Below are 16,262 nucleotides of genomic sequence, written 5' to 3'. Positions count from 1 at the left end.
ATAATACCCTTTAGTTCCATCCATCTCGCTGCAAATGGAAAGATTTCTTTTTTTTTTTATGGCAAAGTAGTGTTCCATTGTATATATAGACCACATCTTTATCCATTCATCTATCAATGGACATCTGGGCTCTTTCCATAGTTTGGCTATTGTGGACATTGCTGCTATATTGGGGTGCAGTTGTCCCTTCAGATCACTGCATTTGTAACTTTGGGGTAAATCCCTAATGGTACAATTGCTGGATTGTAGGTTAGCTCTATTTTCAACTTCTTGAGGAACCTCCATACTGTTTTCCAGAGTGGCTGCACCAGCTTGCATTCCCACCAACAGTGTAAGAGGGTTCCCTTTCTCCATATCCTCACCAAAATATGTCATTTCCTGACGCTAATTTTGACTACTCTGGACCGGTGTGAAGTAGTATCTTATTGTGGTTTGGATATGTATTTCCCTGATGCCAAGTGCTGTGGAGCATTTTCCCCCCATATGTCTGCTGGCCATTTGCATGTCTTCTTTGGAGAAATATCTGTTCATGCTGTCTGTCCATTTCTTGATTGGATTATTCACTCTTTGGGTATTGAGTTTGATGAGTTCTTTATAGATTTTGGATACTAATCCTTTACCTGATAAGACACTTGCCAATATCATCTCCCATTCTGTCAGTTGTCTTTTAGTTTTGTTGACTGTTTCCTTTCCTGTGCAAAGCTTTTTATGTTGATGAAGTCCTAATAGTTCATTTTTGCCTTTGTTTCCCTTGCCTTTGCATATGTGTCTAGCAAGGAGTTGCTGTGGCCAGGGTCACAGAGGTTGTTGCCTGTGTTCTCCTTTAGGATTTATCAAAATCCTGATTCCTGTCTCACATTTAGGTCTTCATCCAATTTGAGTCTATTTTTACATATGGTGTAAGGAAATGGTTCAGTTTCATTCTTCTGCATGTGACTGTCCAATTTTTCCAGAACCGTTTGTTGAAGAGACTATTATTTTTTCCACTGGATATTCTTTCCTGCTTTGTTGAAAATTAGTTGACCATAGAGTCGAGGGTCATTCTAGGTTCTCTATGCTGTTCCTTTGGTCTGTGTGTCTGTTTTTGTGCCAGTACCATGGTGTCTTAATGATTACAGCTTTGTAATATAGCTTGAAGTTCAGAATTGTGATGCCACCAGCTTTGGTTTACTTTTTCAACATCCCTTTAGCTATTCAGGGTCTTTTCTGGTTCTTTTTTTTTTTTAAGATTTTATTTATTTATTCATGAGACACATACACACACACAGAGGCAGAACACAGGCAGAGGGAGAAGCAGGCTCCATGCAGGTAGCCTGATTCCAGGTCCCCAGGATCACGCCCTGGGCCAAAGGTGGCTCTAAACCACAGAGACACCCAGGCTGCTCCAGCTAGTATCTTTATAATGATTATTGTGAACTCTAATTCTGACATCTTACTTATATCCATATTGATTATTTCCCTGGCAGTCAGTACTGCCTCTTGTTCTCTTTTTTGAGGTGAATTTTTCTGTCTTGTCATTCTTGCAGAAAGTGGTCTATTTTCTTTTTGTAGAGTTGCAGCTATTCTTTTCTTAGATCCTTGGTAGAAGTCACAGGTGCTCAGAATGATTTAATAGCTATCTAGATGAATTCTTGGGACCAGACAAAGCTAAGGTTTCCTACTCCTCCATCATCTTGGACTCCTTTCGCTGACTTTCTTAGTTTTCTTATGTTGTCATGTTACTATTTAGTGTCCTTTCATTTTAACTTGAAGAGCTGTCTTTAGCATTTCTTTAAGGTGGATCTAATGGTGATGAAGTTCTTCAGTTTTTGTTTATCTCAGAAAATCTTTATTTCTTCATTTTTGAAGGAGTTTTGCTAGGTATAGTAGTTTTTGTTGGTAGTATTTTTCTTTCAGCACTTTGAATATATCACCCCACTCCCTTCCCTTCTGCAAGGTTTCTTTCTTTTTTTTTTTTCTGCAAGGTTTCTATTGAAAAATATGTTGAGTCCCTGGGGGCATTCTTCTCTTTTTGCTTCCAACATTTTTTGTTTTTGGACAATTTTTTAAAAAGATTGTATTTATTTATTCATGAAAGACACACAGAGAGAGGCAGAGAAACAGGCAGAGGGAGAAGCAGGCTCCCTGCAAGGAGCTTGATGCGGGACTCAATCCTGGATCCCAGGACCATGTCCAAAGGCAGATGCTCAACCACTCAGCCACCCAAGCATCCCAGTCTTTGGACAGCTTAATTATAATGTGTCTAGATGTAGATTTCTTTATGTTTCTCTTACTTTATGTCCTTAGGCTTCTTGAATCTGTATGTCCCTTTCTTTATCCAGATTTGGAAGTTTTCAGCCATTATTTGTTTGAATAAATTTTCTGTTCCTTTCTCTCTCCTCCTTCTTGTGTTCCCATAATGTGTGTATTGTTCTGCTTGATGGTGTACTAAAATTTTTGTAAGCTTTCTTCACTCTTTTCATTCTTTTCACATCTCTGATTTGCAGAGACCTGTTTTCAAGTTATCTTATCCTTTCTTTGGCTCAATCCAGCTGCTGTTGAACCCTTCTAGTGAATTTTTCAGTCAGATTATTGTGTTCTTCAAGCCTATGATTACCATTTGGTACTTTCTAACATTTTCTATCTCTTTGTTAAAATGCTCACTTTGTTCATGCATTGTTCTCTTGACCTCAATAAGCATCATTATTAAAGTTATTTTTAATTATGTGACAGGTAAATAACATAATTCCATTTAATTAGTGTCAGCTACTGGAGATTTATCTTGTTCCTTTGTTTGGAACATCTTTATTTGGTTCTCCATTTTCCTTGACTCTCTGCATTGGTATTTGCACATTAGACAAAGCATTAAGCTCTCTTCATCTTTATGGCCTAATATAGGAGAAGACCCCCACTAATCAGCTCAGCCAGAGATTATGGGCACCTCTGTCAACTCTTCTCTTCCCCAGGGCAGTTTGGTTCTTGTGTGCTTGCTCTGTGCTGAGGGTAGGTGGGGTGTCAGTGCTTCTACCAGCCCAAGCTTCTGCATCCATTCTCCTCTGGGTGGCTAGACTGTACTAGACCCATCAGAGTAATAGGACTGGTGAGAATGATGCTAGTTATTTGGGAAGCCCAGAAAGTTGGGTTTCTGTGCACATGAATCACTCTTTTCCTCCTGAGGAGAACCTGAAAGCTGGGATTTTTTTCTGTCTGCTAGCACTCTTGCTGAACAGGAGGAAGGGTCAATGACATCTACCAGCCCAAGCTGCTGCCTCAGTTCTCTCCCAGATGGATAAACTGTGCCAGACATGTCACAGCTCCAAGACTGGCAAGACAGAGACCAACTCTCTGTGGAGAGCCCCATTGGAAAAGTTGGGGTTCTGAATGCATGAATCAATCTCTTCCCCCCTTATGTGAAGCTGGAAGTTCAGTAAACTGGGGCAGTGTCTCTGGGGAGAGAATATTCTGAATCTCCCTACCAGCTTCAGTAAGTCTGATTTTACAGTCTTCTGGGGTGCAGGAGACTTTCCATTAGTTTCTGATTTCTCAGAAAGAGAATTTGTCAATGAATTACTGCTGAATAGTGCAATTGTGGAGGGAGAGAGAAGGTCCAGGGCTTCTTACTCTGCCATCTTGGTGATGTTAGTCTCCTTCCCCCCATAATGCCTTTTTAGCAAAAGAAAATCTTTGATAATGTGCTGAATTCAGTTGTCGTTCTCTTTCATCTCCTTCAATCTGTAGGATTTCTTTTTCTTTTATGGCATTGGCATTTTTGAAGAGTACAGACCAGTTATCTTGTAAAATGTTCCATAATTTGGGTGTGAGTCCCACTGTGTCCTCACAATTAATTCTGGCTATGTAATTTGGGTAGGAATACAAGACAACTGATATTGTGTCTTTTTCAGTGCATCATATCAGTAGACATATAATATCAGTTGTCCTGTTATACTGGTGATGTTAATTTTGATCACTTGCTTATGATGATATCTTCTAGGTTTCTCCATAACTCTATATTTTTTTGTAATTAGTATCTCGTGAGAAGAAAATTTAAGACTATGTAAATATCCTGTTCTCAAGTTTCACGTATTTAATTTATCACTCATTGATGATCCTTCCTAAATCAATTATTTATGTAATGATTTCCAAAGGGTAATTTTCTAAATTTATCATTCTCTCTACATTTATAATTTGACTTCTTATTATAAGAAGAAGATCTCTTTCTTCTTCATTGATTTATTTATTTGTATGGACTCACTTATAGGTTGTTATTGTATTCAATAGATTATAACCCATTAAAAAAAAAAAAAAAAAAAAAAAAAGATTATAACCCATTACTATCATCATTTATTTTGATATTTCTTAATCTGAAGCACAATTCAGAGTTCAGTGTAGGAAACAGGAACACTCTATATGTGTTAAGCAGGAAGGATTTAGAAACAGGAAATTGAGTTAGTTCAAAATCAGCAGAAGTGATTGAGAAACAGACTTTAGACTAGACCTTCAAGACTCCAGAAAATATCTATAGGACTCTGTTTGTATTTTCCCTTAATTAAAAAAAAGATATATCTATAGAACTATTTTACAAGGAAAGCTAGTAATAACATTGTTGAGGCTCATAACATGCCACTGTATCTGTAATCTGGGAAACACAAGGATAAGGTTAGGAAAAATTCTTTCTCTAGAACTCTTCCCAAATCATGAAGCTGTGACTGGACATTGGAACATGGACTATGGCCACTGCATCTGCCACTACTCTCTCTCCTGGTTCTACACAGAAGCACACGTCCTCAGTCTTGCTTGCCAGCAGGAAATTGGCAACACCAGCAGGACAATATCTTGATTTGTAAAGCCCAGAGAAGTGTGCCTGTTAATTGTATTAATATAATTTGTATCAAAAAAAAAAAAAAAAGATCCTCAGGTAAAAGGGGCTCTGGGAAATATATTTGTAGTTTTCAAGCCCTCCAGTACAGAATGCCAGCCAGAAGAAAGTGGGAATTGATGCTGAGTGCCAATACCTAGCCAACGAATGTTAACTCTTCTTTTACCCCTGGGATGTAAAGAGAGTAACAATCATAGGTGTTATTTTTAAAAATTGCTTCTGGGATGGCATTTAGAAGTGTGTTCATTTCTTGGGCTGTCATAACAAAGTCCCTTAGATGGGATGGTTTAAACAACAGAAATTTATTTTTTTTCACCACAGTTCTTGAGGATGGTAGTCTGCAGTCAGGTACTAGCTGGGTCATTCTCTTGGTCTTGTTTCCATGGCTTGTGGATAGCCAGCCTCTTCCAGTGTCTATATGGTCTTCCCTTAAGGTGTCTGTGTGGGAATATCTTCTTCTTACAAGGACACCAGTTATGTTGGATTAAGACCCACCCTAATGAGCTAACTTTAACCTAATTACATCTCTAAAGAGCCTACCTCTAAGGACAGTCACATTCTGAGGTCCTGGAGATTAGGACTTCAACACTTGAATTTTGGACGGACAAAATTCAGCCCATCAGAAGGATTAAGCACTTGTGGAATTTTCTTCAAACAAGTTTTTTTTTTATTTGTTCATTGACTCACTATTTTACTAATTTATGTACTTTTCCTTCTTTCCTTCTTTCCTTCTTTCCTTCTTTCCTTCCTTCCTTCCTTCCTTCCTTCCTTCCTTCCTTCCTTCCTTCCTTCCTTCCTTCCCTTCTTTCCTTCCTTCCTTCCATCCTTAGAAACTTTCAAAAGAGATCTGAGCTAAAACTTCCAATAATTCCAATAAAATATTATTAGCATATTAGTAGAATTACGTTTCAGTGCACAAGTTAAGAAAGCTTCAATGACTGAGTGAAACATCACTTGGAGTTTCTGTTATATTGTGATTCATAATAAGAAATATATATTTGAATCTCATCCTTATTCCTGGCACGGAATTTCTAAAGCCTTTATAAAATCTTTTTTCCCCACAAAGATTTGTTTATTTGAGAGAAAGAGAGAGAGAGAGAGAAAGTGCGAGCACAGAGCCTGATGCGGGGCTTAATTCCAAGACGCTGAGATCATGACCTGAGCTGAAACCAAGACTCGAATGCTTAACTGATTGAGCCACCCAGGCACTGCCCCCCTTATAAATTTTTAAATGATAAGGGCACTAGGAGCATCTTTTGTTCTAATGAGGTGATTCTGGATGGCTCTGGGATGGGAGCTCCTGGATGGGAGTCTTCTCGTCATCAGGAAGACTAAGCTTAGATTAGAAGCTTGACATTTTCAGCACCCTCCTCTTCCACCTCCCATTCTCCAGGCAGGACAGAAGGGCTGGAAATTGAGTTGATAATTTATCATACCTACATGAGGAGGCCTCCATAAAATCCTCAAAATATGGGACTAGGGGGAGTTTCCAGACTGGTGAACACATCTAGCCAGGAGGTTGAACACCCCAACTCTATGGGGACAGAAGCTCCTGTGTTCTGGATTCTCCCAGACCTTGCTCGCCCTACTTATCTCTTCACCTGGCTGTTCATCTTTGTCCTTTTTCATATCCTTAAATAAATTGGTAAATGTAAGTAAGTGTTGCCCTGAGTTCTGTGAGCTATTGTAACAAATAAATCCAAGGGGGAAAAAAAAAACAAAAAAAAACAAAAACAAATCCAAGGGGGATGAAGTCTTGGAAACCTGTGATTTGTAGTCAAGCTGTGGGTGACCTGGGGACCTATTTTTTGCAACTGGTATCTGAAGTAGGAGACAGTCTCACGGGACTGAGCCCTTAACCTGCAGCATCTAACACTATCTCTAGTTAGTATCAGACTTGTGTTAAATTGTAGGACACCAGCTGGCGTCACAGAATTGCTTAATATGGGAAAGCCCCACCCATACTAGGTGTCAGAAGTGTTGTGAGTGTTGTAAGAATAGAGGAGAAACCCAGGAGAGGACTAAGGTTTTTCTGGAGATGCATTTGATCCAAGCAAATGAATCATTATTTTTATTTATGTACTATTTTTTTTGGTGTCTTAAGTAGGCTCTCCCTACAGAAGTTCAAGAACTTTAATTTTAATTTTATTGAAAGACCAGTTTCTATTACTTTACTTCACCATATCTATTTTTAGGTTCTATATTTTAAAAAATGTTTAAAAAATTAGAATTGCTCAATCTTAACATGTAAAAGATGAACTTAATCCTTGCTCAGGTAAGGGAGAAAATGCAAATAGAAGTATAGGCTTTGACCAAACAAAGCAAGAGACACAGTTATTAAAGGATTTGAGGGGATGAGTGGGGGTGAAGTTTAACTTTTTAATTTTATTTGATTTAATTTAATTGGAGCAGTGTTTTTATAGAATCACAGCAAAGCAGGGCTGTGAGTAAAGTGGCGGCATCAGGCAGGCTTGATAATGGACTCACATCCTGTTTTCTTAAAACTACAGTTACAATAAATGTTAAAAGATGTTCCTGAAAATCCTTCTTGAAACTCTGGAAACTGGTTGGAAATGGAGTCTGAGTTTCTACGTCAGAGTCATAGCAGTGTTTTCGTCAAAGCCACTGTCACTTGGCCACGTTACTCAGATAACTGGGGTACTCTGTTCTTACTGATATGACTTCCAAGAACAAACTTTTTCAGCCTATGTTTGTCGAGAACACTGTTTCTTAACCAATGTCCCTGATGACAATTGATAACAGTAGTTTTCTCTAATTTATAAAAAAAAAAGCAGAAGCTAATAAAATCTTTCCCTCTCTGCAGAGATTTCTAACCTCTCTTTTCTCTCTTACACCTGAAGACTGTTCTTTGCATACAATTTCTCCTAGTCACATTCTTAGCTTCCTGCAGCCAACCAATTAGAAACTAGTTATGCTTTTACCCATTTATCCAGTGGTGCATTTTCTATTCAGCAGTTGACTTCAAATATGATCTCTACTAAAATAGAAAGCATGAGAAATAAAATATTTTTAATGGCTCAGTAAGGTAGAAGCACTTGTTACAAGGGTCAAAAAATTGTTGAAAAACAAAAATTGCAGGAGTGGGAACAAACCAGTCCATTGTCCCTGCCTAATCTCTCTTAACCCTCCTCCAAAAGAGGAATAGAGCATAAGTCTGAGTCCTCTTAGCAGTGCAAGCAAAGTGTATTTTTTCAGCAGCATATTTGACTTTCCAACTAGAATGAAATCTGATTTAGTTGTTTGAATTGCTCAGAAATATCAAAAATGCTAAAGACCAAGTATGTCTGGTTCAAGATGACAGCAAGAAACTGGAGATGCCGGGGATTGAACCCGGGGCCTCATACATGCAAAGCATGCGCTCTACCACTGAGCTACATCCCCATTGACATTTGGGCTATATGGTATAAAAATACCTTTCTTTAAAAATACACATCAACTTTCCCCAAAAAGGAATTTTGTTATACTGTGGTGTGTGAGAGTTATATTAATTTTATAGGTCTTGAATGTCAAAAAGAAGGTGTTTGTAAATCGATATCACTAAAGTCTTTAGATTCATTTGACTCTGTTCAGGCCCAGCTCAGAACAAGCAGGAGCATATCTGGCTTTTATCCTAGCAATGACCATGAATATAAGTCATTCAGATCAAAACCTTTTTGGAAAGGCTGGCATCAGAAAAAATAGAACCATAGATGGCTACAACAAAGCACTGGGAAATGCTATGACGTGTGATACAAAACAGAATTGTAAGCAGGAGCCAGTCCAATTGGGTAAAGGACTGGAATAGAGTCATCCTGCAAGGTGCATTCAAGCTCAAGTTCCTGCTTGGAATTGTCCACAAGGTGTGTGTAAATCTCAGCCTGGTTGGAGAAGAAAAGCTCACTTCATGGTTCAGATCAGTAAACCTGTATCCTGTGGATTAAAACATGTAAGAAGGATGCTGAAGATTCAAATCTAAACCCAGGTTTTCACACTTTAGAAACAGGCTTTAGTGTAAGACATTGGTTCTCGAATGCCTTGCAGCCTTTGGACCACCAGCATCAGCATCACCTGAGATTTGCTAAAAATACAAATTCTTGGGTCCACCACAGATAGATGAGTCAGAAACTCTGGGTGTGGCCACCCAGCCATTTGTGTTCTGGTAAGACATGGAGGTGATGGGAATACACACTAAAATCAGGAACCACTGGTGTACCCGAACGTAACAATACTACATCATTTCCTAACAATAATACAAAACTAAGGTGTTTCCAACGTTCGGATATGAAATAATTTAACATATTAGGCCTGAATTTTTATAAATATTTCAGTGTGTGAGGAAAATCTAATCTTTGCATTTAGTTTTTAAATATACTGTGAAAATTGTATATGAATATTTAAAATGTTCATTTTTAAGACCAGTGTATTGTACACTAACGCACAAACAGCAGCAGATATATATCTGGATTTTCAAAAGCCCTTGAACATGAGATACTCTAGGCACTAGCCATTCAAAGAGAAGAGGAAGATAGAAATGAGTAAAAACAGATTAAGAATGGCAAAACGCCGAAATAAAGCACATCTGCAAATACAGATCCTGCCGCTGGGCACAGCTGGACCGAACTGAGGATCACGCCCTGACAGCTCCCGCATTACGGAGTCACGTCGAAGAGAGCGAGGAATGAGGAACGGAAGAGGGGCCTTCACTCAACCACCCAATCGCTAGTAGCAACCCGCGCAGAGGGCAAGGTCCAAGGAACTTTATGACCAAAATTATGAGAAAAAACTCCCTCGTTCGTGGGGAACAAGCGCAGCCCCTGATTCCCATCGCGAACGGGACTCAAGGGAGCAAAGATGAACACCTGCCCTGTGGGTCCATGTAGGCCGTAGGCTGAGCAACCGAAGGCTTGTCCACCCACCCGGCAAACAAGCTTCCCCTCGCCGGCGCCCCGATGGCCTGCGCCCCTGCCGCCCCGCGCCCCCACCGCCTGCGCAGGTGCACCGTGGCCTAGCGAGCGCGGCAGTGGGTGTCCCAGGCTCCTCCCGCGCGAACCTGCATTGCCACGCAGACTTGCAGATGTGCACCGGGAGCCGTGCTGGGGCCTTACGGGCCTCGGAGGGCTCAGGTACAAGCGAACCCGCTCCTCAGAGGCGCGTTACAGACGCCGAGCGGATTTCCTCCGGAAAAACCAAGATGACGACAACGTCAGGGATCGCGGCCCTCGCAGCCTCAGACGCACAGACGGCAGATTTCAGTTGGCGGGTACCTGCCTCCGTCTGAGTGGGTAAGTAGCATGCTGTCACCGTCCCCACGAGGCATCCTTAACTTGCAGGCGGCACCCTAGGGACGCACCTGCGCCCTAAGAGAATAAACCAGGCGAGGACCCTCGGGGCAGCTTACGGGGAGCAGGCACAAGGGGCAGTGGGCCCGGGATCCAAGGAGCCGCTGGGCTCCAGTGGGGCGCTCCCCTGGCCGGGCGGGGGGTGGGGTGAGGGGCACTCCCGGGGCCGGTGGGGGGGAGAGGGGGCCCGCGCGCAAACACCAACCCGCACCTATTACTAGGGCAACCCTTGCAGCCCTTCCCAAGCCCCACCGTGCCCGAAACCTGATCCCAGCGACCCCGAGGATACCTCCGGGCGGACTGACAGGCGACGTGCTCCGAGGGTCCGGCGAGAAGCAGGGACTGGGGGGTGTGAGAATCGGGGAGGGAGGCGGCGGCTCCACCGGGCGAAAGACCACACTCTCGAGGCCCATTTGGCGTCCGCCGCTCCCCCTGCTGCCCAGAGCAAAGTGACCGTACCCCCGGGGAGCGCAGTCTCTCATCTCCCGCGCCGTGTTGCTTGCGTCCACTACGGGACGAGAGGAGGAACTGGAGATCGAGCGGAGGCCGCGGGGGCCGTGGGGGGCCGCCTCCCCGCCAAGCGCACGCCCGACTCCTCGACCCTTCCGCTTGTTAGCTAGGTGCGGGGGGCGGGGGGGGGGCCGCCTGCTTCCTGAGCAGCCGCTGGACCCGGGCACGGTTCCTGCACCGCACACAGGCCTTGGCGGCAGACAGTGACTCCTGTTCTCGCGGATTCCAGGGACCACTTGGTGACCAGCGGTCCTGCGGCCAGGTCCCGGGGCTGACGGCGGGGTCAGGCACGTGGGCCTCCCCTCCACCCAGTGGTCTGCACCGTAGCCTGCGCGGCAGGGGAGGCGGCAACCGGGAGAGGGAGGGGACCCGGGCGCGTCCTGCGACCTCACCGGGCGGTCAGGGAGGGTCTTCCGAGGTCTGCGCACCGCTGCCGGGTGCACTTGCCCCAGCTCCCGTGGAGGGAGTTTGGTAAGAGGCTGTCCTCACCAATCGCCTCGCGCCTTGCGGGAAGATAAAACCATTGGCTTTATTGCTCAGTCTTAGACATTCATATTTATTTTTGTGTCTTCCTGACTCGGTTCCAAATGTCTCACCTTAGCGTTTACCTCTTCTTTTCCTACTGTATGTCTATTCCCCTTACCCTTTACCGCTCGGCAGTGCCCAGGGTCGTGTTCGGAACGCGTAGGGTAGTGTGGCTGCTCTGGGGATTTCCAGTGCCTCAGTGGCCCCAGGAACAGCCGGCCTGGTCACAGAGCAAAGCCTGTTCCAACCACCGGGGGAGGGAAACCCGGCAAGGCCCAGCAACGTGCCAGGAGGGAAGGCGGGAAACTGAGGCATGGCCAGGCGCAAGTGGAAACCGCGGCCTGGCTCCGGGACTTCCTGGCGGGATCTTCCGCCGCAGGGAGAATCCAGAGCGCAGGGACCCCAGAAGCTGGAGCGCTCCCACCCAGCGACGACCGGGGTCTCATGGTCCTCGCGGATCTGTGCCGCGCATAAACTCAGTAAAATCAACCAATGCGTTTCAGACCTGCAACTTCTTAGACCCGACGGCCCGGAAGTCCCCGCTCTGAGCCTGAACAGATGCCGGCGGGGTACTTACCTGGCGGCGCGCGCTCCACCTAAGCATCGCCATCCCCGCTGAGGCCCAGAAAGGTCCTCGCGCGCGCCCCTTGGCCTGTATTCACCTCGCCGAGCGCTGCTCCGACTCCTGGAGCCACCGAATTTTTTTTTTTTTTTTTTTTAATCAAAGGTTCGTGTACTTCGTGTCAGCCGCTGTATCTTCGCCAGAGCACGTGCCATACTGTCCTGAGCTTACCTGTTTGTATATCTCTCAATCCTCCTGTCCCCCCGCACACTTCTGCACAGTATTACCTGCCCCGAACTGAGTACACCTGGAGTTTGTTCTCTCTGCTCTTTCCCGAGTGGCTGCCCTGCGCCAGGCTCTGTGTGAGCGGCTGGCGGTGGGGTGATGAGGAAAAGTCACAGCTTCCGCCCGGCTGAAGTCACCCGACTTGGAGAATGAAGCAAATGCAATCAAATGGCATAAATCTGCAAATATATAAAGCGTGCTGAAGGACATTAAAGGGAAGTGCAGGGAACTAGCGCTGGTGTTACTTAATATGCATTTGTTAAATCGACTGATTGTGTTTCTGTGACTGAGGATTGGAAACATCGGTGGACTTGTAGACGCACGCTCCATCGCTTAGGCAGAACTATTAGTCGACAACTGAGGTGAAAAAAGCGCTTGTGCATCGTGGGGATGTAGCGCAGTGGTAGAGTGCATGCTTTGCATGTGTGAGGCCCCAGGTTCAGTCCCTGGCATCTCCACTTCCAGGAGCCTGAACCGGGAATTCTGATTTGCTTATCCTTTAATTAACCCTTAGCAGACCCTTCAATTACTAAAGTTAAGGAGAGAAAAGATTTTCCCTCCAGCCAAAGTTCTTACTAGACTCAGAATTAAATGGATTTGAGACACATTAACAGGGCAAGTAAAGGGAGTTTTATTGCCTGCGCACAGAGGCCTAATAATGAAGTTGAGACCGATTTTAGACAAAAAAATAAAGTTGTGAGAACTTGACAATAAAAAAAAGTAGATCCTTAGGAACTTTATTTAGTAAGGGATTTTAAGTGGAGTTTGGTCTGAGGTAGATTTAATAAAAAAATAATTTAATTTAAAAAAATTAACCAGGTTTATTTATACAGCTGTCTCAATTTTAAATTTCCTGTCTCTGGTGATAAGGATGTCTTTTACTTCTCAGTACAGGGAGGGGACCTTTCAAATGAGAGACTTATTTCCTGCTTTCAGGGGGATGGAGGAGGATGTGAGTTCTTTGCACCTACTGTTTCCGGAGTAGCTTCCATAAAAATAATTACTATGCCATAGAGGTCCATTTTGGGACAGCCTGCCCTGGGCCCTACAGTAATGAAATAAATAAGGCTATTGGGGGCACTTAAAGTTAAGTGTAGGAAATTACTGGAATGTTACAATATTGCCAAATTCCTCCACTTAAAAAAATATAAAGCTAATATATCCGAATCATGTAAATACTTTAGAACATCTTTAAATCTCATCTCAGATTAAGAAATAATTATAAAATCTTCCTCTAAAGCAAGTCTCTGAATGGCGTTTATGTGCAGGCAGACATCTGTTGACTGAAGGTGGTGAATCAAGAACTACAGAGAGTTCTTTCTGGTCAAGATGAGCCTACACTTTGGATCATCCTGTCTTGATAGTTAGACTGTGAGCTTCATATCAGGAACTGTCTGAGCAATTTACTTTAAAATACCTTTTCTTTCTATCCTGGTCTTTTACCAAATGCTATGTTTGTTGACAGTCATACATACAACCTATTGTAAGCCAAATTTTCAACTCCCTGCTGAATAGGACACAGTCTTAAACAAAAAGCTCTGCATATTGGGTTAAATTTTTTTTTCTTTGACCAAAGATTGGAGACAGAACACATAGAGTTGAGAGGATATAATAGGTAGGAAAGCTTAAAATGGTCATGGATGTGTTCCCTGGTCCATCCTACTTATCTCTCCTTTATGTCTCCCCCAGCGAGGGATAAGACACAGCAAATCTTCTAGCTGCACATCTGTCCGTTCATTCATGGCTTATTTCATTCCCCTTGGCATGCCACTGTTTTCACTTTCCAGCTTCCTTCCTCTTCCTGGCGCAGTCATCTCTAAGAAGCTATATAGAGATGCCAGTGATCAGGAGATTCAGTAGTACCTATCAGGGGGATGTGGTTGGCCTTGGAGTGAAGGCATCCTCTTGGAGGACCCACACTGGACCCCACAGCAGTTCCTTTTCCCATTTTCCCCGTCAAAGGTCAAGGCATTACCTGAATTCTGTAAACAAAATAAGGCTTTGGGCTTTGTCTCTTTAGCTATTCTGAAAATAGAACAGTTAAATACAGACTCATATGCCTTTTTACTGACTATAGATGTATCATTCCATGTGGTAGCTGGCCCAGCAGGCTACATGCTGATACTCAGTAGGCTTCTGTTTGATGCAGGGGCCTCCATGTATTTAATTTACCCTTTTGCATGAGTCTTCAATATGTATTTACTCAAGATCCTGTCTGATATCACATGATGAAAGTTTTCTCCCTTTTGGTTCTAGGAAAGAAATCTATTTTCAATTACTCTCCCGTAATTTTCTTTTCCATAGACCACACTTGCTTTGGCATAATAGCTACTGACCTAAGGAATGTTATAACGAACAAACTGAGCACTGATGCCACACTGGCCATTCATACTCATGGCTGTTCTTGTGTTCTGTGACATATAAACATTGAACATTTACAAGTAACTTAGATGTAAGATAACTCAGTACCACCTTTCTTTATCTAGTCTGAAGGAGAAGTGCAGATGCTGACATGAAACCACATTGCTTCCAAGGCTAGGACCTCATATGCAGTTCCACCAGCTATGGTGGGAGGGAAAAATAATGCATAGGTACATACTCAACTTGGTCATTTATCTTGCAGTAACACCCTAATCTTTGCTGTAGGGGAGCCCTTCATTTTAACTTCCCTTCTTCCCAACTTCCTTTTGAAGCCAACTGCTTTTAAATTATATGGACTATAAAGTATGCATAAGCCTAGGTAGGATGGATTCTCATGGAGGGTAGAACAGGACTTCCTCAATCACAAGAACTGGTTCTGAAGGAAAAAAACATCTCATTCAAGAGGGGGCTGGATACACCAACTTGCTCTTCATATTTGTTCCACTCTGTCTGCCCTTCCAGGAGGCAAAGGAGTCATTATGATGATTTTATGGCTGATATTTTGGTTCTGTTATTTCATAATAATTACCAACACGACCTAGTTTTAATAACAACAATCCCAAAACTCTTTCTTCCCTGTTAAATACACAGTAAATTAGCTGCCCCACCATCACTTTCATCATCACCATCACTTCATTATCATATCATGTGTTGGCACACACAACACAAGGAGCACAGTCCATAAGGTTAGAAAAAGTGATAAATTATAATATGTCAAAATTAAGTATTTATTTTAATTTTAACCTTTAGTTATAAAGAAACTAAAGATTGTTAAATGTTTAGGATACCTTAGAAGCAAAAGATACCTTAGCAAAAATTAACACATCAATACATGTGATGATTAACTTTTCTGACAATTTCATTGGGCCATCAGCGCCCAGGTGTCCAATTAAACACTATCTCTGGATATGTCTGTGGCTGTTTCCAGAAGAGATTATCATTTGAATTGGTAGACTGAGTAAAGCAGATAGGCCTCCCTGATATGAGGGGATCCAATGCTATTCCACCTCCAGTGTGTTCTGTGCCCCAAGAACTTTGCAAAATTCAAAAGACAGTAATGAAACCAAGGCTCTGTTATTTTGTGTTGTATAGGATCCAGGACACGTGTAGTGGCGGCTCGGTTCTTCATGCAGACATTCGGTGTTAGTACAGCAATACAGGCAGGTGGAAAACGGAATGAGAGAAGAGACCGGTTTTAACAGGGAAGTGTCTGATCACAAGCACATAACTCTCAAAACCGATGGAGGTGCCGGGGATTGAACCCGGGACCTCGTACATGCTAAGCACGCGCTCTACCACTGAGCTACACCCCCAGCCGTGAGGCGGGTCCTTTGGATTCCTTTCGTGATTTATAAGCATTATTTCTTCGCCTCTTAAAGATTTAGTAAATTGCAGAGAAAATGTGAATGCAAACCTCCTGTGCAAAACAGGCTGCGCAGCAGCTTCAAAAGAAGCAAAACAAAACAAAACAAAAGCCCCCCAAAGCCACAGAATGAGATTCCAAAGGAAGGAGGTTGAAAAGAGACCGTGTGTGGTCTTGCTCCTGGTGCTTCATTTCCTGCTTTCTGCAAAAGCGAGAAGCCCCCCCTCCCCCCCAGGCCTCAGCAGGTGCCTGGCGGTCCCTGCTGTGCCGGCTCGTGGGGGTTGGGGGGCTGCTGCTCAGCCTAAAGGTGGACTGGGCTCTGCTTCCCCACCGCCGACCGGTGGCGACCCTGGGACTGAGAAGGATTACTGTCTCTTTGCAAGGTTTTGGGGGGGAGCTTCT

At 43.4% G+C, this 16,262-nt stretch overlaps 2 non-coding genes across 2 annotated transcripts; both read right to left on the bottom strand.

Annotated features, from left to right (window-relative positions):
- Window positions 1-8,185: 8,185 nt before the first annotated feature.
- On the bottom strand, window positions 8,186-8,257 carry TRNAA-UGC. The gene has a single exon. It is a non-coding gene; the product is annotated as a tRNA-Ala (tRNA).
- Window positions 8,258-15,738: 7,481 nt separating this feature from the next.
- TRNAA-AGC lies at window positions 15,739-15,810 on the bottom strand. Its single transcript has one exon. It is a non-coding gene; the product is annotated as a tRNA-Ala (tRNA).
- Between the last annotated feature and the right edge of the window lie 452 nt (window positions 15,811-16,262).

Source organism: Canis lupus, chromosome 35 (assembly GCF_011100685.1).
Source record: "Canis lupus familiaris isolate Mischka breed German Shepherd chromosome 35, alternate assembly UU_Cfam_GSD_1.0, whole genome shotgun sequence".
Taxonomy (NCBI): domain Eukaryota; kingdom Metazoa; phylum Chordata; class Mammalia; order Carnivora; family Canidae; genus Canis; species Canis lupus.
This window is presented reverse-complemented; position numbering and strand designations above follow the sequence as displayed.